Consider the following 26,320-nt stretch of genomic DNA (forward strand, 5'->3'; position numbering starts at 1 on the left):
TTAGACTATCAACTTTTTAGTATTTATGAAATTGCAACAACATTTTATTGCAGGACTAATTTTTCTTACTATTTGAATGGACAAAATTACTCCAGCTATTACAAGTAGATAACTTGCGAAGAGTGTAAAATTAGAGGTGTAGTCTAATACAAGTTTTTCCAAATTAAAGGCCTCCACTTTTGAATAATTTTGACCTAGATTAATATCAATGAATTCCTCAAGCTTCCCAATCTCTACAAGAGGCCTTATTATAGAGCTTATCTTCTCACTTGTTATAAGCTACAAGAGTATGATTCCAAAAGAATACACATCACTCTTCTCTATAAAATAACCTACCATAGTGTAATCTGGAGCCAAGCATCCCATTCCTATAGAAGATTTGACGATTGAGTATACAATGTCATCTGCTAAAAGCTTGTGTAGCCCACAATCTGAAATAAGAGGATTCGTATGTTGGTCAAGAATAATATTCTTGGATGAGATGTTCTAATCCATAATAGCTTTGCCCATGCCTTCATGCAAATAATCAATACCTACAAAATGCATCTATAAATATAGCATCTACTACATACAAGACCAAGAAGAATTAACAACAATAGTAACTAAAATGTGTATGTTAAGTTTTACTTTCTTTTTAATGTTCAATGTTTCATTGACAATATTATAGGAGGTCAAATCTGGTCAGAATAGGGCAATGTAGCTAACATGTATGCTTCTCCAAGAGGCATCAACATTGATTTAAACTTATGTATTTATTTATGTTGGTGGATTCATCCAAAGAAGCAAACTACTAAACAATAATTATTTATCTGGCTAGCATCATGGTCAACATTTATGAAGGATTACTCAGGTGCCCACCACTTCAATAGGAAATAGTCAATAATACTTCTGATAACTAATCTACTTAACATCATCATTGTGATACTTGTCACTTAGAATAGATATGTAGACTGTATGAAACTCTGTTGAAGTTTGAACCAATAACCCTGGGACTTGTTAAACCAAAAACTATGCATAAAGACATATAAGATACGTTTAAAATTTAAATATATATAGTTATGATCTGAGAACTATGCTAGGATAATACTCTTAGTCAGGGGAGTAGCAAATGTTTCTAATGTACTCAAATGATACATTTTGCTATATTGATCTAGCCAATTGATCAGGCAGCCTACTAGTTTTAGCCTTTAGGATATTGCTCCTAGTCAATGGATGTTGATGTTTTATTCTATAGTTATAAATACATTCTGATAGTTTGACCAGCCAATTGAGAGTAAAGTCTATTAGTATAATACCATTATGAGGGTGTAGGTCAAGGTGAATTGACTCCATAGTATTTGTATCAAAAAGGTGTTAATAACTAACATTTTTGTTTAGTGCTGCCAATACATTTATGTTGACAAAATAAAGGAAGGAAATAAGAATCCCTTAAAAATTAGGTTTGGGAATTTACCTTTGGAAATACCATGTGCAATCCTCATTCTTGCAGACCAATCAAGATGCTTCGCATCTTTTGCATTCAAAAATTGCAACAGATTTCCACTAGGTGCAAAATCATAAACTAGAAAGCACTCACCCCTGCCTTTGGAACAACAAAACCCTCTTAATCTAACAACATTTGCATGCCTAAGTTTTAAAAGTGACTTAAGGCCATCTTGGAATTCCAACTCCTTTATCTTCCAACTCATCTAATTGATGGGTTTGATAGCTACAATAGATCAATCTCTTAACACCCCTTTGTAAGTAATAGAATAGTTGTTCCTTCCTAGAAATTTTTTTTCCAGAGAAATATTGTGTTGCAGATTCAATTTCCTCGAGGTTGTACCTAAAGCTCTGTAGGTCATGTGCAAAGGGATCCCAATCCTTTGAATAATCAAGACTAATCAAAGGAGTGATGCATTTCTTGCTAATGTCCTTTAAATTATCAGTGCTTAACCTACTCTTTACTCTCTCATAAGCACTACTAATCTTTTGTTTGCATCTTCGAAACCATGAAAACATAAACACACCAACCATAATTCCTCTAGATATTAAAGCAATCACACTTAAAACAATGGCAAGGCTAGGAGTTTTAGAGGGTTTGGAGCAATCCTTGCAACTCTCTAACACATCTGTGGTTTGTGGAATTTGCTACAAGGGAGATATTGAGAGCTTTGGAACCTTCCCAGTGATGTCTGGTGCCTCTGAACCTAAAGTTTTGGGTCGTATGAAAGACAAAATTAACTTACATTGCCTCAGTCCAAAAAAACCCTCTCCACAGAGCTTTGAATTGTTTCCATACTAGAATCCATCTCACATTCCTTTCAAACCTTCAACCACATCAAAAACAAGTTTAGCCTGTTTTAAGCATGAAATTGAATAGAAAACAATAGCTTCAAAGAGAAAATCACATTATGATTCCATACAACTAATGCTAACTTATGCAATGATGAAATGGTTATAAGTATCATAAACAATTAGAGACTAGAACAAAGATCTGGAATGTTTAGTGTCAAACCTCCAAGCAAAGAGTGCAATGCAATGCAAAAATCAAGTCAATAAATAGTATTTTAGGCAAATACAATATACAATATAGAAATATTATTTCAGGCAATTAGAGACTAGAAGTATAGTGTCAAATCTCCTTCTATAAATAAATGTGCATATTATAAGCAATGAGCAAGAAGTTTGTAAGTTTGGTGAGAAAGCTGAGCATGTAAGTTTGGTGAGAAAGCTGAGCAACTATTATGCTTTCTTGGGTTTTAGGTTTTATTGGAAACTTTGTCATAGAAACTTGGTCTCTTGAAACACTAAAGTATTATTAATATCTAATGGGGAAAAAAAAAAGCAATGTAGGATCTATGGAACTAAAAAATTACAAATAAAATATTAAAATATAGAACATAACATCTAAAGATCAATTGCCTTTCATTTTTCAATAGAGTGTGGTCAAGTGATTAGATTGCTTGGTTCTAATGTTAGAGTTTGAGGTTGAGCTCTCCCCAAGGAGATGATAGTGTAGGCACGATCAATGGATGTCTTAGAACTTCATTTGCAGGTGGATTATAACCAAATAATGCCAGTGGATGCAAGAAGAATGCAGATACATAGAGATGGAGTTTGTAGTATTTAGTGTGTTGTAGAAACGTGCAGTAGAATCATGGACAAGGGTTTAGGATCTTCCCAAAACCTACCCCTTACCATCAATCCAAAAAAAAAAGCACATTCTTATCCAAAATCCATGATGTGGCTATGTACTCACTAGTAAATTTAGCCCTAAATTTCAATGAGAAAAGGTCAAAATTTTAACCACAGTTGGTCAAATAGATGACTAAAACTGTCATCGATCTTTTTTAGTCAATTTTTTGTCACAGTCATTATTTGTCAAAATTTTGACTTTAAAGAGGTCAACTTACCGACAAGAGGTTTGTCAATTTTCTTAGTCCAACCTGAACTCTTATTTCCTCATTTGCGTCCATTGTTGGTCAAAATTTCAACCAGCACCCCTTAACTTTTTAGACAATAAAGCCAAACCTTCGACGGAAAAAATGACCAACTATCATCAAAATTTGTGACCTTTGTTGGTCGAATTGTGACCAAGATCCCTTCAATCTTCTATGGTGGTGCCATACCATGGATGACAGAATTGACCAACTATCGTCGAAATGTGTGATCTTTGTTGGTCAAAATTTTGACCAACACCCCTTAATTTTCTATAGTGGTACCATACATTCGATGGAAAAGGGAAGAAATGTTCATCTAAATTGAGACCAACGCTTGGTAGAAATTTAGATGGGCTATGCCAATTATTGCAAAAGCTTTGCTCTCATAGGAGACTTCTAAACTACCCAAAATTTGATTCTAAAGCATAATTGCTCGGTGCAAGACTTAGGGTATCGTGCACATTTTTACCTCCACACCATTATTTTGTACATCACATGATTTATTTCATACAAAACAATGGGAAGGAGGAAGAAATGTGCATGATATATAACTATAACCCCTTATTTGGCTGCTTGTTGATCAATTCCTTGGCAAGAGCATCCAAGACATAATATTAAAACATAATTAATCATTGAGCCTATTAGCTCTTTCCTACCACCAAGTTTGGAACATAGTAACTTTGTGGATAGAATCAAAGAAAAATAATGCCATACATATGGATAAAAAAGACTGATTCAATTGCCTCCCCATGTATATTTTTGTTTACATAAAAGGACTAGAATATATCAGTGGCCTCACCAAACCTCCACTATAAATCTAAAGGAAAATATAAGACGTTTTTCCTAAGATAGAATTAACCAAGATAAATAAGAACACTACAAATTCAAACCTTATATTAATAGAGAACACTACATTTTCTTTGTTCCATACATAAGCGAAGAGGCTGGGTATATAGAGGCTCATAGAGTATTTGGAGTGAGTAATATGATAAAAATGCTGGAAGGAATTCCAATGGAGATGAGAGAGATGCAGTGAACAACATGGTCTATGAAGAAAATGCGAAGCATAGAGATCCAATCTATGCCTCTGCTAGAATCGTGTGGAACATCCACCAACAGATTACCAAGTTGCAGGCAGAAAAGGCCAGTCTACAAATATAGAGATCCAATTATCATTGAGTATTTCAAAAATAGATTGGGAATTTTTATCAATAATTATATAATATAGTTACAAGGTTGGTTGGAACTGACTAGCCATTTTGGGAAGAGATTTTGAATGTTTAACAATTTTTTAAAAAGTTGCTCAAAAGTTGTCAAGCAACTTTTTGACCAACTTTGCATTTTTGTGCATTATAATGCCCCTAGTGACCAAAATTGGTCCAAGAATTTATTTTGTGATCCCTAATGGATCTAAACATGAAAAACATGAAAAATAACCATGCTAACACCTATTCCTAAGATATGGGATCATTTATGAACAATAGCTAGCCAGGGGCTTGTAAATTGCCAATCCTGGAACTATGGTCTTACAATGTGATCCAAAGACAAAACTAATGTTCCCAAGCATGGTTAGAGGTCCTAATGACTTTAGTGAGCTCCTTGATTACATGATGGTGGAGTGGGTTCTCCTTCACCAAGGATTTTTGGTTGTCATGATATCATAGCCAAATATCTACTTCAGATTGGCATTGATTTAGAGTATAGCTCATCTAAATCCTTCTTCAAATTTTGCATGTCTACTCACACAAGGTCCACAAGGAGAAAGTAAGATCTAGAAGTTCATGAATCTTGATCTTACTTATCTCCATACTCTCAATAGAAGATGGCAGAAAAATTGATAGAAAAGATGCAACAACAAACAGATGATTTGGAGAAACATTATGAATGGATATAGGCTATAAGCATGAATCTAGATTAGAATGTCACATAATATCATATAAACAACAAAATCACCATAAAATTGTAATCATAGCATCATAATCATACCATCGTATCATCATATGCTTCAAGTTCAACATCAAAATAATAAAATGTCAAATGATAAATCATAACATCAAGTTCATGTAAAGGAAATAGAGCCTATATAACCATATTTATTTGTCATACCATTTTTGCAAGGAACTCAAAAATTATTCAAAATAAACAAGTATGAACTGTAAGAGACTAAGAAAGAAGGAAAAGGTGTTACCTCACCAGGATGATAGTAATAATGAGACAAAGAACCATGAAGACTAAATCCAAGGAGACTAGATTTGAACATCCAAGTTCATTCAAATTCAAAAATTGGTTTGCCTTCATAGCACTGCCAAGTCAACAACATGAGCATTATTTTTTGTCTAGAGTGTCATCAATGTTTTTAAATATAGAATGAAATGGTTTTAAGTATGCATTTCTACCACATGCAAATGATTTTGAGATACAAAACTGTGTAATCCAATCTCCCAAGGAATAGATAGCACCACTTATCACCATCTTTGCCAAAATAGGATTTGTCATAAAGCAACGTTAGAATAGTTACTAAAATGGTCATAAATTACATTCTTATAGTAAAAGAATACTTTGACTTAAGAAAAAAAACTACATAATATTAAAACATGACATTGTGCTTTAAAAACTAAAAAGGTACCTATAATGAAGAGCTTCATTTGGACTTGCTAATTGGTTGTCACTATTAACTATAAGCTTATCTTTAAAGTTTGAGCTTCACTTGGTTTTGAGAATAGTTTAATATTCTCTACTAAACAAGGCCAACCACGTGAAGGTGGAAGCTCATTTGGCCCCTTCCCCCCCAACATCACTCTGAATTCCCCATTAACATTAAATAACATTCATTCATTCATCCATTTTTGAAATATAACATTCAATCATTATAATCACGTGATAACATTCATTAACACACAACATTCATGAATAATTCATTAACACAAAATTCATTAACACACAAAATTCATGAATATTTCATTAACACATAAAATTCATTAACACACAACAATAATTTCTTTTTGGGTTTCTTGCTATTTTTTTTAATGAAATTTCTAAGAGGAATATCAATGCCCTTGTCATCCTCCTCCTCTACTGGTTCTAATTGCAACACATGTCTCCCCCTCATCTATTTAGGAACATGAGGCCGCTGCACCAAAGAGGGGTCCACTGCAATAAAAAGTACTTCATGAGTTAAATTTACACCATTTTATATTAGTGAATTACAAGTTTTAATTTAAGTAAAAGAACTATAAATAAAAATAATAATTTAAAAGAACAAAACATATATTTTCTTTACTTGAATGTGTGACATGATCTACTTGCTGATTAGTCTGAACATCCTTCGACACTCGTTCAACACAACATGATTCTATATCCTCTAAAATATACACAAAAAGGTTACACCAAGTTCAATTAAAGATGTTAAATTGTATGTATTAATAATTACATAATTAGTTTTAAATAGCAAATGAGCACCTCCATAAACAGTACAATGCACATCAGGGGCTTCATGATGTGGCATATGATCTATGTCATGATTCACAGGTTTCATTGCAATGCCATGCACATTATTATCAAATAGATTGTTGCTCAAGTATTCATTTTATAATATATTTTTTGGCATATTTACCTATGCACATGATGTAGGAGACTGTTCGGTTGGGCTAGTGGAAGCTTGATGTAGGCATTCAACCATGGCTGCATAGCCTTGCTTGAAGGCAATTCTTTTGTGTTCTTCTATGGCCTCTAGATTAAAATCAGAGCCCTACATTTTTTTTATTAATTAACAAAATTATTTTCATTTTATAAATTATTTTTCTCTACAATTCATTTACTACTACTTACAACTCATGCTTTGATTTTAGAATATCCCCCATAGCCAAGTCTATGCTACCCAATCTTTTCTAGCCCGGCCTTTGTTGCCTTTGATGTGTCTTGCAACCTATGAAAAGTTTGAAATATGTTAGATGATATAGATATAAAGATCAATACTAATTAGTGCATTATTACATTAATGTACTAGTAGTTAATACTATTGCATACCTTCTCGCATTTGCTGGTGTAATTCCTCTTTGAGCATCCCCTTTCTCCTTTGCATCCAAAATGAACTCATTTCATTCCCTCACTGCAATAAAGGGAGGATGCTCATACTTCAGGTTCTAGACAAGACTCTTTCTATATGAGTCCATCACAATCTTAAGATGTTTGCAAGCTTTTTCTAAAATTTTCTTCTCATCAAAAATATTAATACCAAACTCATGCTCTAAATCTTTGATGAGCTGATCTTTCAATTTTTTTCTTGCAAGTTCCACCTTTTAAGAAAAAACACAAAATTGTTATATATATCTAGTAAAAGAAAAGACCCGAATGAAAGGAAAAATGTTGCACCAATTAATGATATGAAAACAAAATAGTGGGATAAAATTAGTTTACTTATGATGTTCCACCTTGTACATATCGTGGGCCTGAATATTTGCAGTGTGAGGTCATAAAGCTTCTTATAAAATGTATCATTTCCTACAAAAAATGTAATGGAATAATCAATCCAAAACTTCTTATGAATAGGTAAATGCGTATTACAATATAAAAAATAATTATTTAAAGTACCTAGAATCTTAGGACATTTTAAAGGCATCGATTCATCATTTTCAATCAACAACGATGTCTACATAGCTCCCGTGCTAGAAACATGGGTAGCTCCAGGAAATGGTGGTGAATTATCACCAATACATGCACTATAATCTGTATCTGGCGTAGCAGACGGTGCATCTCCTACCACAAAAAAAAAATCCACTATGTGATGCACCCAAGATTAAAGTAAAAATTATCAACTCATAATTAACACAAAACCAAATATAGCAAAACAAGGATTTACAAGTTGGACGTCACCTTGTTGCCAACATTGCACTTGACAATCTCGTATGGACATCCGTCAACCTCCTAGGAGTCTCCTGCACTTGATGACCTGAACAATACATTGTTAGCAAAAAAATTCTAAAATAATAAAAGTAAGAGTTAACTTAAGAAGTTTTTGAATGTTCAAAATAAAAAATTCCTTTTAACTTGTCAACTAAAAGATTATTTTACCAATGGCGGTCGGAGCTCTGCTAGTACCAACCTCACTGCATTGTCCTTGACTAGGTTCTGGATTAGTTGCCAAAAAATCCTATAACAAGAACACCTATTACATATTTTACTTCACAACATAAAAGATTATGAAATATAAATCTTTATTGAACTTTTTTTATAACTAAAGATTCATTACTGCTTACTTCATAACGAAGAGCTTGCACTCTCAAATCAGATAGCCTCTTCATCATCTCCTCTGATAGAATATTTGCTTCATCCGAAATTCTCATTATTTATAAATTTATATTTTCTTCAACATAATTGTTACATTTGGTTTTTCTATATTATCATCATCAGAAGGGGTAGCTATTGGCTCTGTACTTACTGTAGGTGCTTTTCTCCTATCCTGAACATCAAATTGTGAGAGGAATATCAGTAAAACTATCATAAAAACTCAAAAACCATAAATAAAATAACATAATAATATAAATTTTTTCAACTATCTAATTTGTACAATTTCAGTAAGGTTTACCCTTGCTAAAGAATGGGTGGGAGTAGCATCCTCGTAGCCTCTATCATGTGTGGATCCATATCGTCCTGTCACAAAGATTAAACATAAAAACTTCAGCTAACTAAAAGCAATAGATAGAAAAAAAAAAAACTTATTAATAAAATGGTATATAGTACTTACAACCCTCATGATATTAACTTTATTTGTATCTATGCAATTTAAATGGTAATCTATTAGTAGTTCTTCCCCTGCACTTATTGATTTTATTGCACAAACAAAAACTTCATTCTCCTCACGCGCCTCAAATATGAAATTGGGTTGCTTACTAGCTGAGGAAGGTCACATACTATTTATAAAACCTGCAATATTACCTATTTCTTTTGGTCTCTATCAATGTACATAAAAAATCTTTTACTTTGATCATTTTATTTCCATTGTATATAATTAGCTAATAGTGCATACCTACACATACTTTTTTTATATCAAACAATCTGCATCCAATTATTATAATTGTAACATGGACTAACATACTTGAACAATTTGAATTTTTTTTGTAACATACCTTTATCCCATCCATGAAAAATAGGCCCAAACCATGTAATGGGGATGGAGCAATGTGATATATCCTCTCATTAATACAAAAATTAGTGTTAATTGGAGGTAACTCATTGGGTACCTATTCTTTCTCAATGTGTGTGTATCGAAAGGGCACCTTGATGTCGCCTTTGGTCTCATCATCATAAGAACATGACCCCCCATTAGCAAGGAAAAATTTCCTACATTTATTAAATTTTTTTCTAATCTTTTGACCTCTAGTTGATCTCCCTATTTTAGTCATATTACATATAGAGCTTTCATCTACCATTTCCTCATTTCCCTCATTCAATGTAGATAGATATGACAAGTACCTATTTGGTGGTTCCTGCAATCCATCAAATGAAAATTTGATAATATTTAAATAATATATATATAGAATAATCAAGTTGTGACTCATACGTGTAGTTCTTCTTTGTCTATATGTGAGAGATATAAAATGCAGTAAGTTGAAAGTGATTATACAATTATATTTCTATATGAACCTTCTTTGTCTATATATACATTATATGATTCTATAATATGTCTATTTATAACATACGTACTCAATGATAAACAAGAAGAATATAATAAAATTATGTCTATTTATTGACTTATACCTGCTGATCCATGTCACTGTGCACGATCCACGCCAAAGGGGTCAAATTTCATGCATATGTTAATCATTTATCTTAAGTTAGCTAAAAATCACATGATACGCGTATGCTACAAATAACTTAGAAGACAACATGAATAATATGCAACATCATAAATATGAACAAATTTACCTTATATATGGAATGCGAGATCGTCAACAGAAGGGGTGAGGATGTCTATAGTCAATTGCCTATTTGCAAAAAGGGTGATAATCAGACATAGTATAAACATTGATAATTATAAATAACATATGTTGTAATCATCAGAATTGAACATAATAAATATGTAATCAAATTTCTTGCATATGTTAATCATTTATCTTAAGTTAGCTAAAAATTACATGATACGCGTATGCTACAAATAACTTAGAAGACAACATGAACAATATGCAACATCGTAAACATGAACAAATTTACCTTATATATGGAATGCAAGATCGTCAACAGAAGGGGTGATGATGTTTATAGTCAATTGCCTATTTGCAAAAAGGGTGATAATTAGACACAATATAAACATTCATGGTAATTATAAATAACATATGTTGTAATAATTAGAATTGAACACAATAAATATGTAATCAAATTTCCTGCATATGTTAATCATTTATCTTATGTTAGCTAAAAATTACATGATATGCGTATGCTACAAATAACTTAGAAGACAACATGAACAATATGCAACATCGTAAATATGAACAAATTTACCTTATATATGGAATGTAAGATTGTCAACAGAAGGGGTGATGATGTCTATAGTCAATTGCCTATTTGCAAAAAGGGTGATAATTAGACACGATATAAACATTCATGGTAATTATAAATAACATATGTTGTAATCATTAGAATTGAACACAATAAATATGTAAGCATTACAATTGAAAGCAATAAATCATGTCAATCATTTCATTGATCATTTCAATTATGTTATTGATTATCATCATCATCATCATCATCATCATCATCATCATCATCATCACCATCACCATCACCATCACCATCATCACCATCATCACCATCATCATTGCCATCATCACCATCATTATCACCATCATCATCACCATCATCACCATCATCATCTCCATCATCACCATCACCATCATCATCACCACTACCACCACCATCATCATCACCATCACCATCATCGTCATCACCATCATCTTGATCTTCATCATCTTCAATATCTTCTTCTTCCATAACATTATACGTTATCAGCCTTCCTCTTGGATCACATCTAACAACAAATGACCAACCCTATTTATGTGGAGCCTCTGAGTAAAACACTTTCTCACATTGGCTTGGAAGAACATAGGGCTCATCTCCAACTGGCTCAAATGACCTTGTATTAATCATTGCAAATCCATTATCATGTTCAATAATCATTCTATCTGGATCATTTTGATTTAGTCGTAACCTATACCATTTGATGACGAATAAAACTACTTCGAAGGAGTTAAAGTTGAACTCAATTATATCATCCAAGATGCCATAGTATTGATTTTGAGATTGTTGAGGATGTATGTCATTTCTAGATGATATATTGGTGACCTCAGAAATTGTAGTCATCCCAGAATCACAAGTTTTCTTTATGTCATCCAACTTTTTAATGCAAAATTAGTGGCCATGATAGTACATAGCTTTGTGGTGCTTGATCTACAATTTTTGAAGCATGTGTAAATTATTTGCATCATGAGTTGATACAAAACATATGTCGAGTTATGATCATTAGTAAATTTGTATGTACCTCTCCACCTCTTTAACCCTTTACTAGATCAACTACCATCGGTGTAACATTGGAATCTCCATTACAATGAGCTTATATAACCAATAAAGCAACATCTTCCTATGTTAATGAGCAACCATTTTGTTGACATCGTTCAATCCATACCATCATCCAATCAAGATTGTTTGCAATATACAAATGTATTGCATCCCACTCTTGACCACCTTTATAAAAAAAAGTACATCAATTATAAATAACTTATATTGAAGATTAATAAGAATTAATTAACTACAATATCATCTTAGTGTTGGAATTATGTTTAATTTTTTATTAGTGACAACACTTATTCAATTTTGAATGCATACCGAGCTCATCACTCAATCCATAGTTTATACCAAGCATTCAGTGGTTACCTTGTAAGTTTAGCAATTAAGTAGTTCACACCAAGTATTCCTGAAGCTATTGAGTGAATATGCAGTTCAACAGTGTTTACCAAGCTTATAGTGTTCACCGAATAGATAATGGTCACCAAGCTTCACAGTGTCTATCTAGTCATTAGTTTGCATGATATGAAGCCAATTTCTACCGAGTAATGAATGTGTAGTGTTTACCGAGTGACAGCAAGGTAAACAAAGGTTTTAGTATTTATTGAGTGACACTATATCTACCGAGTCTCCAATTGTTATCAAGTTCCAAGATATGTCATGTGATTAGTATGGACCGTGCTTCTACTTCCACTGAGTGCATGATGATGCCAAGTAATATAGTGGATGCCGTGTATGAGAAGGTCACCGAGTTAGCTTGAAGAGCTCGATTTTTCTATTGTTGGCCAACTTAGTTATATTTTGTTTACTTGTGTTTTAGCCAACCTTGCAATTGTAATTATTGGAATGGTATATATGTGATGTATTGTATCATTTGAAGTGTAATTAATTAATTATTGTCATGAGTATGTTAAGGAGTGGACATGTAATGTTTTGAGAAGAGTGAATGTAAATCTACAATAGAGTAGAGCTTTTAGCAAGGTCATTAAGGAGCAACAAAGACATATCAGTCACAAGAGGTGATCTATACATCAAAATCTATTCAACAATCAAGTTGTAAGTTAGATCTACTATTTCATCCTAACAGGTGAATTAGTTTTCCAAATCCTTTAATAGGGTAGACTTAACAATCTTTGTATAAACCTCCTAACATAGTGCATACTTCATTGTATGTTTGAAAAATCTCTAACAAGGTAGACCTAGTAGTCCAAATTTCTCTTAAAAGGGAAGATCATCAGAAGTGGTCAATTTAAACCCTAATAGGCCAACTTTATACTATAGTAGTAAATTTTTGTGGGTATCATCCCCACCCCAGTTTTACTTTCTATTTGGAAGGTTTTTGGGTCACCAAAATACAATGTTCATGTGTTATGAATGTTTATCTCTTCTCATGCATGTAGTAGATTAGATAAATGAATGGTGAATGATTTATATGGTTAAGTGCTGAATTGATTTAAAGTTTTGAGGTTAATGATTCACCCCTCCCCTCTTAGTAGCCTAGCTATTCTTGATTATTTTCAACAATTGGTATCAGAGCTTTGTGGTTCTCAGGATAAAGTTTGATAGCTTGAATAAAGATCAATGACAATGGAGATATTTAGACTTGACAAAGCTATTCAGAATGAGAAGCTAGATCTAGAAATGGCCATAGCTCAACTCAAGGAAGCAAAGGAGCATCTTTCCCAATCCTTGAAAAGAAGGAAGGAACTTGCAAAAAAAATGAATGACCATCAGTATGTTGAAGAAAAGATTGAAGAATTTTTTCCATCAAGTAGTTTTGATGAAGAAAATGAGGTAATCAAAGAACTCCTAGCAAAGAATGGCTCTCTACAAGAAGAGGTAAGAAAATTGAAAAGAGAACAAGAAGTTCAATCAATAAGAATGTGTGAAATCTTGGAACAAAGGAATAAGGCAAGTGAAGACTTGGAGGTAAGGAACAATGCAAATCAAAATCAAACCCTTCAACAAGAAAGTCTTATCAATCAGCTCTCCAATGCAAATGAACAAATTATAAATCTGAGATTTGAAAATGAAAGCTTAAGGAATGATTTAATCACTGAAAGATAGATCAATGAAGATTGAAAGCTGATCTAATCTCTGAAAAGAAAATCAATGAAAGGATGATGAAATCACAAGTAGACATGAATCAATTGAATCAAAAAAGTGAGTAGAATCTTCATAGACAAAAAAGGTAAAGCAGGACTTGGATACAAAGAAGAAGGTGAATCTTCCAAACAAGGTAGCCAAAGGAATCAAAGACCTGCTTGCAACCATTGTGGTAAGTTAGTTCATACATCAAAAAAATGTTGGAGCAATGGAAAGGAAAAATTCAATAGAAAATGCTACAATTTTTGTAAACATGGTCATAAAGCTAATGAATGCAAGGAGAAACCAAAATTTGAAGGTAAATGTCACAAATGCAAGAAACAAGGTCATAAGGCATCTGAGTGCAGATCCAAACCATTCAATCTAGCTGAACAAATTATCAAAGCAATATTTGGTTGGGATTACAATACTTGGTGTAGATGTCACTATTGTGGAGAATATGGACACATTGGCATAGACTACACAAGGCATCACCTAAGAAAAAGAGATTCAATAGTAAGATGTTGTACATGCATTAGAATTGGCCATACAGCTAAAAACTGCATGAACATAGGAAGAGTTGAAGATGAGAAGAAAGCTAAAGCTGACAAGATTAGGAAGTAGATGAGACAGCAATGGATTCCTAAATCTACTAAACAAAATAGTCCAAATGATGGCTATGTCACTCAAGAAATGTGTAACTCCACCATTTCCAATTAGATTCTTCTAAGGAAGGATTAGAACTGCATCTTCAAGCTATATCTCAAGTAGTTTCAAATGGAAGAAAGTAGAAGATCCAAATCAGTATTTTAGATACAAAAGGATCACATGAGCTTAGTTCATATCAAGCAAGGTTAGTCACAGACTCAACCGAGATAGGTCAGGAGCAATGTAAGTTTTGTTTGATAGCCGAGTTACAAGTTTCTATCGAGCTAATGAGTGGATGATAGTCTATCATGCACTACATCAGTATGGTACCTAGCATTAATGGAGAATTTCCATTGAAAAGGGTAGAATTTTACTTCATTTTTTCACCACATCTTTAGTATTCATAGAGCAAAGAGATTTCCAGGTGCACTTAGGTGATTCCAAGTGATTTTGAGCAAATTTATAGCTAAGGAATTTGTTCAAAAATTTCCATCACTTATCAAGCAGCAATGGCATCTAGAAGCACCAGTAGTAGTAAGGTGAAAAGGGGTTCAGAGATGTTGGTCAAGGGTGTAGAGTGGAAAGCACTGAATTTCAAACTAGTTCCAATAGTGGTGGAGGCACTCGACCCTAATGGTGTGTAATCTCAAATTTTTCCAAAGGTACTTTGGATTAACGATATCTACACTCATTTTAAGTGTTCAATTCAAGAGGTAGGAACCCTAGAAATGGATAGTTCTCTAGAAGAAATGCATGTTGATGGCTCATTGAAACCCAAGCACAAGCATCTTGAAACAAAAGGGTTGACACAGATCACACACTTCCCAAGAAGTTTTTAGATAAAATGGACTAGGTATATTCTCGGCCACTTACACAATGGTCAATTATGGTTAGAGCAGCCTGCATTGATAACTATAAGAATTTTCCTAAGGGAAAAATTCACCCAGGAACTAAGAACTCAAACACAAGCACACAATAGACCAAGAGAGAGTATGATCAGAATAACAATGTATCCAATAATTGGTTCATCATGAGAGTACACTAGGAGTGCCTAAATATAAAGGCCTCAGGAGAGCTTCTAGAATGCATAGAAGTTAGCATCATGATGTGTCATACAATCAAGCACATGTCTACCAGATATGGGTTATCCTCCATTAAGCACTGAAGTAAGTGTGGTGATGAGAGGATAAGCCTACAAGGGCATGACATGCAAAATAGTGTTGTAGACACCATGTGCTTAAATATAGTTGCGTACTCTTGTGTTGTCTACATGACAACCCAAAAGGTGCACAAACTCCTAAGTGTCTCACAAATAAAAATAATAAAATAAACTAATGCATTAACCTAAGTAAACTTAAGTAAATGTAATAAGTAAAGTACATATTTACATCAACACCCCCCCTTAAGTGCAACTTAGGGGAATGCACTTAAGCTTACGAACTAGGATGAAGATGCATAATGGGTCCCGGCTGCTAGGCCATATTAGGTACCCATGTACATAATGAAAATGAAAATCTCCCATAAAGCGGGGAAAGAGGGAAAACCTCATGGGAAAACCCCTCCCCCAAAAAAAGAGATGAAAGAGGATGTGTCGATGGATGGAGTAATCAAGACCCCCCCATTACAACATACATCCAGTATATACATAAGAGAATGAAAGAAGGAAGAGAGACAGAATAGGCTCTCCCCCAAAAGAAGAATGCCAACAAGTGAAAGCCACTCCAATGAAGAAGCTAGTCCATGAATGCAAAATGGTGTTCCTCCCCTTAGGAAGAAACAATGCCAAAGGTACACTCCTGAAGATGTATGGTGGCCTTGAAACTTGCTCAAGTATCCCTGTACTAATGTTGAAGTTCACCCCTTCCAACAGTGCTGAAAAGAATAAATGCAAATCGGTCAAGGATGTCTATTGAACTTGTTCCACTGAACTAGCTGTCTCCTCAAGTGACAAAGAAACCTCCACTAATTGATGTCCATAAGTATCCACAATCATGCCAACCTATTCAGATTGATCATGTAGAGAATGGACATGAGGGTCAGAGTGAGCCCTCGCAACAACTATAGAAGAATCATCATCAATGAGAAGATGTAAGTCCTTAAGTCTGTCTCCTAAGTCAAGTGAAGCTGGAGCTAGAAGACGAGATGTACCATGTTGTGATGGACTTTTCACTGTGGCAATGTAAGCATGTGGAGTAGACTGATGTGACCTCTCACTACAACTGTCGATAGAACCCCATGTGTCTGAACCTTTTGAAGCACTATCGTTGGTGTCACTATCAATTTCTACTGTGTATGAAGTGTGGAGAGGAGTAGAGGACAAGCTGGTATAAATTTCCTTAAAGTGAACATCCTTCTCCACAAAAATCTCATGAGTCTCTGGATCCATAAGTCTGTAAGCCTTCACATTTTCTTCATAACCGATAAAGGTACAAGGCCTAGGTGTCAGTGCCTTGCAACTTATAGAAGATAGGTTTGCCCATGCTGGACAACTGAAGACTCTAAGGTGACTCACAACTAGTTTTTTTCCGCACCATGCCTCAAAAGGAGTCTTTCCATCTAAGGCTGGATGAGGAGATCTGTTAAGTATGTGAGTAGCGTTGCTAATGGCTTCAACTTCAAGTGTAGGATTGAGAGACTTGGCCTTAATCATGCAACTTGCCATGGTCTTGAGAGTCCTAATCCTCATAGCTACAACATCTATCTTGTGTGGACTAAATGCTAGTGAGTTCTGAAGATCAATCCCCTTAATTTTGCGAAAGTTCTTAAGTCATTTTTCAACATATCTGTTCTCATTGTCCACCCTTAATACTTTGATGGCTTTCCTTGACTTTTGTTCAACATGAGTCTTGAAGTCTTGAAGCTTATGAACCACTTCATTCTTATGATGAAGGAAGAAGACCCAAGTGAATCTCAAAAAGTCATTAACAAATATGAGTATGTAGTAGCCTTGGCTGACTGAAGTCACTGCAAAGGGTCCTGCTAATACCATGTGAACAAGTTGAAGAACAATTGGAGCTCGAGAAGACTTCCCTTTATCATACTTCTCCTTGAGATTTATATCCACTGAACAAGATAGACACTCTCCCTTAGAAAAGTTAATATTAGGTAGACCTTTAACCATGTGTTTTGAGCAAAGTTGCTGAAGAGAGAGGAAGTCAAGGTGACCAAACCGCTCATTCCATAAATTGATGTTTGAAGTAGAGTGAGTAAACAAGGCTTGAGAAGGACTCTTAGGAACAAAGTGGGAGGAGTATAACCTCTTGTCATCATTGAATTTCCCAACTGTTACCAATAAATCATCTTTGAGACTTCGCACCATCACTGAATCAAGAAGGAACTCAACCTTATGACCATCTCCAAGGTGAGTGATTTGGTAAACTGATAGGAGATTGGAGCTTAGATTTGGAACGTAGAGAACATCTTTGAATTCCCCATCTTCCATTTCCACATGTCCTTTCCCTTCAACTTCCATTTTAGCATCATCTTCCATGAAGATATGTGGTACCTTTGACTACTTCAATGAAGAAAAGTCTTCCTTTGAAGAACCCATGTGGTAAGAGGCACCTGAGTCAAGTATCCATTCTGAAGAAGAACTTGTGTTTGCCATAAATGCTTGACCTTTACCTTTGGAAGAGGTAGGAGTAGAATCCTTGGAAGTACTTGGCACGTGAATCTTGTTCTTCTTGAGTAGGTTTTCTAACTCATCGATTCTTTTTGTCTTGCAATGATGCTTGTCATGATTTGGCTTTTTGTAGTATGCACAAAAGAGTCTGTCCTTCTTGTCATTACTTCCCTTCTTGTTGGAAGAATAACTGCCTTATTGAGAGGAGTCATGTTGTGTCTCAGATTGTGTTTTCTACTTCCACTACTTCTTGTTGTTGTTGCTTTTACCCCCTTGACTAGATTTATGAGCATCACTAGCCACCAAGGCTTTGGTCTTAAATAACTTGAGAAGTCCAAATTCCACCAAGTGAGATTGTTCAATAATCAACATGTCTGTGAATCCATCAAAGGAAGGATTTTGGTAAGTAAATCCCATGATTAACCTGTGAGTATTGAAACTCGAAACAAAGTTGGCATACTCAAAAGGTAGCTTCTTTAGGATGTGATGAATCAACTTGTCATCCTTCATGGGATTTCCACAATCTTTTAGAAGTGCCCTATACTCATTAACTTTAAAGATATAATCCTGAATTGTGTCATAATTCTTAGGATCCAAGAGAAGTAGATCATCCTCAATCATCCACTTTACCATACAACTGTTCAAGTTTATCCCAAGCTTCCTTAGATTTGAATAATTTTTAATGTGAAAGAGAAGATCCCCATGTACACAACTCCTAATAACACCTAAAGCCTGTTGGTCTTGTCTTTTCCAATCAATGAGTTCTTTAGCATCAATAGGTTTGGTAATTGTACCATCAACATAAAGACTATATCCTTTTTCCATTAACCTACTCCATGCAATATCTTTCCATGTAGAATAGTTGTGTGAAGTTAGAGGAGGACATTTAAAATTCATGATGCAGAAATGAAAAGAGCACAAGAGAGAGACACAAAAACACAGTATACACCCCCCCTTTTCACTCAATCAGAAGATGCCCCCAAAAAAGATGTTGTTGCCACTTTATAAGTAGTGCATTTACAATGGGCCACTTGTCAAAATGAACAAAGTGGACTTTCTGATTTTGCTTTTACAACTGCCTTATGAGGCTTAAATCTATCACTTAAGCACTGTAGCTTATTTTTGCAACAATTCTGAAAAGGAATCAAAGCTTTACAATGCCAAAGAAGGCCTAATTCTAAAAGTGAGAAATTGGTCCACACAACCCTAGAATTTGACTTCAAATTTGGAAAGTAGACAAAAAAAAATGCACTTTAAAAAAAAATAGAACCTGAAAAAGTTACTAGATGTGCCTGTACGGAGCTTTTGAAGTTGCAAAACACTGGATTATGCAGGTACAGTCACCAAAAAATGCAATTTCTACAAAATTTGTGCACCAAAATTAGAAAAAAAACCACCACTAAAAAATTCAAGAAATTCTACCTGATTTCAAAAAAAATTGTACCTGAATCGAAGTTTGGATGTCTAAGATATCAACTCACAAAGTCAGGCTGCCAAACTAAAAAGCAATCTAGAGAGGGGTTTGGAGAGAAAAATGCGAGTCTAAATTTGACAGTCAAATGACCATCAACACAGTTATAAAATACCATGTTATGACAGTCAAACGACCGTCAATTTTAAGATAGCAAAATGATGACGTTAGCAAAAAAGACAGCCCAGTTGGTGACATGTCAGATGACTCAGCTATCCATACTGCACGGATGACACATGTTGTATCCATATGATGATGTGGTAAATGTCTAAGTTCCATGTGGTGATGTGGCAGTCTTAGCCGCATGGCAAGGATCTCTGGCTGATGTGGCTGACTGCATCACAGGTTGCTAAGTCAGCGACTTAACGAATAAAATTCTATCGCGTGGCGATAGACTGTCTATAGGTTTAATATGCATGGAAAAGAAAGTCTATGGTCACAAAATTCTATAAGCCATATTTTGAAAAAAAGATGCTGAAAATTCTTTGCATACCAGAGATTGGGAAAATGCGTGTTGGAATCACAAGTTTGTGGGCATCGAAAAAAGCCAAATAGGCTGTTGGAATATCGTGCAGTCACTGCCGAGAATTAAAGAAGATGGTGAAATCCTCAGATCACTGCTAGGGAAGGACAGATGCGGCCGGAGTCTTCAATTTGCCATCGAAAATGCACAGTGCTAGATTCAAAGCAGCGAGTGCTAGAGTTCTTCAAATGCTGCGTGAGATTTAGTTGCCAAAAAACCTTCGATAGCGAGAGGACAGGCCACCAAGTCTGCGTGCCAAAAAATACCCGCGTGGCCAAAAAATGAGAATGCTAACGCCAAAAATGAGAATTCTGACACTGGTAAATGTCTGCGCATCCACTTGGATCGATAGTCTTCACACCGAAAAACAACACAACATGGGCCACAGAGTTGAAAATGGCGTCGGGATTATAATATATAATCCCACATGTATCCAGTGTGGGTTTGAAGCGTTGGATAAAACATTAATGCCATGGTGCTTGATTCTAAGGAACCCACGATGTGTGGGAAACTTGTCAAAAAGTGGGCAGTTGGAGGGACCCAGGGAAATTTGTCCCTGAAGTTTAGAAGTGCTCTTTCATTTGGTTAAGAGGGCACTCATTATATTTAGCAGTGCGATGCCCGATTTGATAAAATGCCTGTAGATTTAATAAAATGCCCTACGACCAATCAATAAATGCCTCCAAAAATGGCAGATCCGGGGTGTCACTGCCTAGGTCTGTTGAAATTTTTTTCTCTGTTATGCGCTCGAAGGGCAAAATTTTTTTTTTGAAAAAAATAACAGATCCAAATTAAAATTAAATCACAAATTTGAAAATGATGACCATACCCATATCGCAAATCGGGGCCTCCAGGTTCTGATTTGCAAAAAAAATTTGCCTCACGGTCGACTATGGGCCAAGGTAGGTGTGCTTATAGTCGATTTTCATCGGTTCAGCATTTCAGATGCAATGGCGAGGTTAGATCTGACATTGGACACTCCCAATTTCTGTAGCACTCTGGATTTAGGCTGAGGTGATAAAGCAAGCAAGAGGTCTCGAACTGCTTGTGATGAGAAAATCTCCAAGTTGCTCTGATACCATGTAAGAATTTTCCTAAGGGAAAAATTCACCCAGGAACTAAGAACTCAAACACAAGCACACAGTAGACCAAGAGAGAGTATGATTAGAATAACAATGTATTCAATAACTAGTTCATCATGAGAGTACACTAGGAGTGCCTAAATATAAAGGCCTCAGGAGAGCTTCTAGAATGCATAGAAGTTAGCATCATGATGTGTCATACAACCAAGCACATGTCCACTAGATATGGGTTATCCTCCATTAAGCACTGAAGTAAGTGCAGTGATGAGAGGATAAGCCTACAAGGGTGTGACATGCAAAATAGTGTTGTAGACACCATGTGCTTAAATAGAGTTGCATACTCTTGTGTTGTCTACATGACAACACAAAAGGTGCGCAAACTCCTAAGTGTCTCACAAATAAAAATAATAAAATAAACTAATGCATTAACCTAAGTAAACTTAAGTAAGTGTAATAAGTAAAGTACGTATTTACACCAACAATAACCAAAAAGATGATTCACAAGATTACTAACCTTTCCATACTGAGCAAAGAAAAATCTACCAAAACCCTAGGTTGAGATGAACTCCAGAAGAAAACCCTAGCCAAGTGGGATGATAGAGGTTTGAAAATCAACATTGTTTCTGATGTAGAGATGAGGTTTGGTATTCATGTAATTTCCCACAAGATTTATAGTTCCAATCATTTAAACAGCATGCCATGTGAGGCAATGGACTTAGCATTTAAAGTTGTGAAGAAAAACATGGAATTTGATCTATTAGAGTTACTACTGAAACAATTAAACAAGAATATGGACAACATCCACACATCAAAGAACAATCCTTGTAAATTTGGTTCTTTGTTAACATGCCTTTTCTTTTATGTGCAAAAATTCTTTCCATCCCAAGGTTTTGTTGCATGGAGAAAGGATGTTCCCATTTTGTATCAGATAAATGAGTTTATTGTAGAAATGGGTGTAAATTTTGACAACATAATGGACAATTATTTTGAAGATTTCAAAGAAAGGATTAACAACAGGTTCAGGATTCCTCCTAAACTTGTTAAGGATTATAAAGATGATGTATGTTTCATGGTTGACTATGCTAGGGCATACATTCATGCAGTTAGGCCCCGAGTTGCATGGGTGAAAGCTCTCCCTTATGAGGTCAATATTGATGAAATAAGGGCCATCATTGAAGAATTGGTAAATGAACCTATAGACCCTAAGAAACTAGTATTTGGCACATATGATGAGGCAAAAGCCATAATTGAACTGGAAATCAAGCTACCTCAAGCAATCATCAAAGGCAAGAGAAAGATAGCTAAGATGAAAACTACCACTTATGACTTAATGCTTACCAAGGGAAAAGGAGAGGATGAAGAAGAAGAAGAAGAAGGAGAAGAGCAAGAAGTTGAGAAGGAGGCAGAGCCAACAAAGAAGAAGGGAAGGGTAATTATTACCAAGCCACCAAAGACCTCCACATTTATTTTCACTAGGAGAGGCAAAGGCAAAAGTAAAGGTGAAGTTATGTTCAACAAGCCCCCACTTACCTTCCAAGAAAGGCTGAAACAAATGGAAGAAGGAGCTGGCATCACAAACTTCAAGGCTCTACATTTTGAAACTAGAAATGATGCTGAGAAGATGCAGATTGAGGAGCTGGTACTCACCAAAATGGGAAAATGGAAGTATTCCCTAGACTAGATTGCTCCTCAAATCTCAAAGGAGCTATTAGTAAGACAACAACCAAGGTGGGAATCTACTGCACAAACAACCAAGGATATCTATGAACAATCTTTGAGGAAACTATTGCCAAATCTTACTAATGTAGAAGTAAAGGTAGCCATAAAGAATAATGAAGGTAAAATGATGATCAGATTCCACACATGATTGATTTTAATCAAAGACATTATGCATGTTGTAAGAGATGCAACAAACATGTGGAAGAATATCTACCATCTACACAAACCAAGTGATGATCTAGTTGAGATCAAGGATGATGATGGTGATAGTGATGATGAAGAAGATGATAACACTCCATGTGCTATTGTTGATGTTGAAGACTATTAGGCACTAAAGGTTGATGATGAAGAGAAAGAGGAAGAAGCTGAAGAGGAAGACAAGGAGGAAGTAGATGAAGAAGGTGACCCAATGAAAATTGCAGCAGAAGTCATTGCTTCCCTTCCTCACTCTCCACCTAAGCCAGCAACATTATCAGGGTTGGAATCAGCTTCAGTAGGATTGATTGCAACTACATCAGAAATATCATCTACTCCTACCACCTCATAGCTCCAAGTATCTTCAATGGAAGTGTTAGTCACTTCATCTACCGAGTTGCAGCCCTCTTCATCAACACCATAGCAATCCACCTCAGCAATGTGCATAGCTACCAGTTCTACAATTGTATCAACTTCATCTGCACCATGTATAGTAAGTTTGCCAGTTTGTTCTATAATTTTTTCTACCACAGCTTTAACTACACCAATTTTTGTTCTAGTTAGTTCTTCAATTGTAAATATTCTAGCTTGTACATTACCTATTGGTACATCATTTTTGGGAGGCACATCAATTTTGGACACAGTTGGTACTTCTCTCAGTTTTCCTCTAGTTGGACAAATTCAAGTCTTTTTTGCTAGTCTAGCTACTTCAACTATTGTCTCTATTTCTAAATCCAAGGAAGTAATCACTGAAGTAAAACCAAAGACTCCTCTAAAACTTTTGCTTACTAGTAAGGCAATTGATGAAGATATAGACTTGGATAAAGAAATTGTTATCCCTAAGATAGATTTGGACACTGCCACAGCCAAAGAAATGAGACTGTTCAGTCAGCTTTTAGAGAAAAAGGCCAAGCAGAAGCAATTAAGAGAAGAGAGAGACAGAGAATTCACAATAATTGAGAATGCCAAAAACATAATTATTGAGGCTATAGGTGTTGATGTTGATCCATCTCAACACATTTTGTTACAATTAGAAGAGGCTATGAATAAGTTCAATGAGGACACTTATGGTCAAGAGAAGCTCATTGAGAATGCAGAGAAGAAATTTGACAATAAGGTGCTTGAGCACATTGCAATAAATTAGGTAGAATTATCCATAATTTTGAGCAACCTTGAACAATCCTTCACAAACCTAACATTAATTTTTGGCAAGCTTTGTGATGTTACCGAGTATACCAAGGATATTAAGGAGAAATTGAATAAGATTGATATGGATATGAAGGCTAGTGCTCAAAGGTTACAACGTGACCCTAGTTCAAGCTCAGCACATCACATGAAGGTAAATTTTTTGTCAGAAATGTAGGCAGAGTTACTCAGAGAGGAAGCTAGGATCAGGTCTACACTAATTGATATTCAAAATATGATCCTTCTAGTTATGGACTCAATGCAAAAATATATTGCATATTCAAAAACATTGGTCAAAGATAACAAATTTTGAGTAGCAGATCATATGATTAAACATTCTGCAAAAGTTCAAGTGGCACTCTCCACCTGCAAGATTTTGCAAGATAATTGGGATAAGACATTGCCTCTTATTCTTAAGGAACATTTCGAGTTTCTGTCACATTTTGATGTCACTATTTGAATATATTGTATATACCCTTTGGCATTATTGTCAAAAAGGGGGAGAATGAAGATAATAAGATCACATGGGATACTGAGAGACTTGTGGAGAAAATATGGGAGAAAATAGATTGATATATATTATGCCATATGTATGGGGGATATCTGTAAGATATGTATATATAGTAGCTTTACAAAGAATAATTTTGAAAAATCAAAAATTATAATGTTTGTATTTGTCATTAGTGACAATACTTATTTGATTTTGAATGCATACTGAGCTCATCATTCTGTCCACAGTTTATACTAAGCATTCAATGGTTGCCTTGTAAGTTCAGCAGTTAAGTAGTTCACACTGAGTATTCCTAAAGCTACCGAGTGAATATGCAGTTCAACAATGTTTACCGAGCTTACAATGTTCACCAAATAGATAATGGTCACTGAGCTTCACAATGTCTATCGAGTCATCAGTTTGCATGATATGAAGCTAGTTTCTACTGAGTAATGAATGTGTAGTGTTTACCAAGTGACAACAAGGTAAATGAAGGTTTCACTATTTACCAAGTGACACTATATCTACCGAGTCTCCAATGGTTACTGAGTTCCAAGCTACATTGTGTGATTAGTATGGACTGTGATTCTACTTCTACCGAGTGCATGACAATGCTGAGTAATGTAGTGGATGCCATGTATCAGAAGGTCATCGACTCAGCTTGAAGAGCCCAAATTTTCTACTATTGGTCGACTCAGTAATATTTTGTTTACTTGTATTTTAGCCAACCTTGCAATTGTAATTATTGGAATGGTATATACGTAATCTATTGTATCATTTGTAGTGTAATTAATTAATTATTGTCATGAGTATGTTAAGGAGTGGACATGTAATGTTTTGAGAAGAGTGAATGTGAATCTACAGTAGAGCAGAGCTTTCAGCAAGGTCATTAAGGAGCAGCAAAGACATATCAGTCATAAGAGGTGATCTGTAGTTCAAGATCTATTTAGCAATCAAGTTGTAAGTTAGATCTACTATTTCATCTTGAAAGGTGAATCAGTTTTCCAAATCCTTTAATAGGGTAGACTTAACAGTCTTTGTATAAATCTCCTAACAGAGTGCATACTTCATTGTATGTTTGCAAAACCTCTAACAAGGTGGACCCAACAGTCCAAATTGCTCTTAATAGGGAAAACCATTAGAAGTGGTCAATATAAGCCCTAACAAGAAAACTTTATACTGCAGTAGTGAATTTTTGTGGGTATCATCCCCACCCCAATTTTAGTTTCTATTTGGAAGGTTTTTGGGTCACCAAAATACTGTGGTCATGTGTTATGAATGTTTATCTTTTCTCATGCATGCAATAGATTAGATAAATGAAT

General features: G+C 35.0%; 1 pseudogene; it reads right to left on the reverse strand.

The window, feature by feature from the left end:
* On the reverse strand, positions 1 to 23,770 carry LOC149556467 (uncharacterized; annotated as a pseudogene).
* Positions 23,771 to 26,320: the final 2,550 nt, after the last annotated feature.

The sequence above is a fragment of the Cupressus sempervirens genome, chromosome 5 (genome assembly GCF_028749045.1).
Source record: "Cupressus sempervirens isolate cs-2001-9-10 chromosome 5, ASM2874904v1, whole genome shotgun sequence".
Classification (NCBI taxonomy): Eukaryota; Viridiplantae; Streptophyta; class Pinopsida; order Cupressales; family Cupressaceae; genus Cupressus; species Cupressus sempervirens.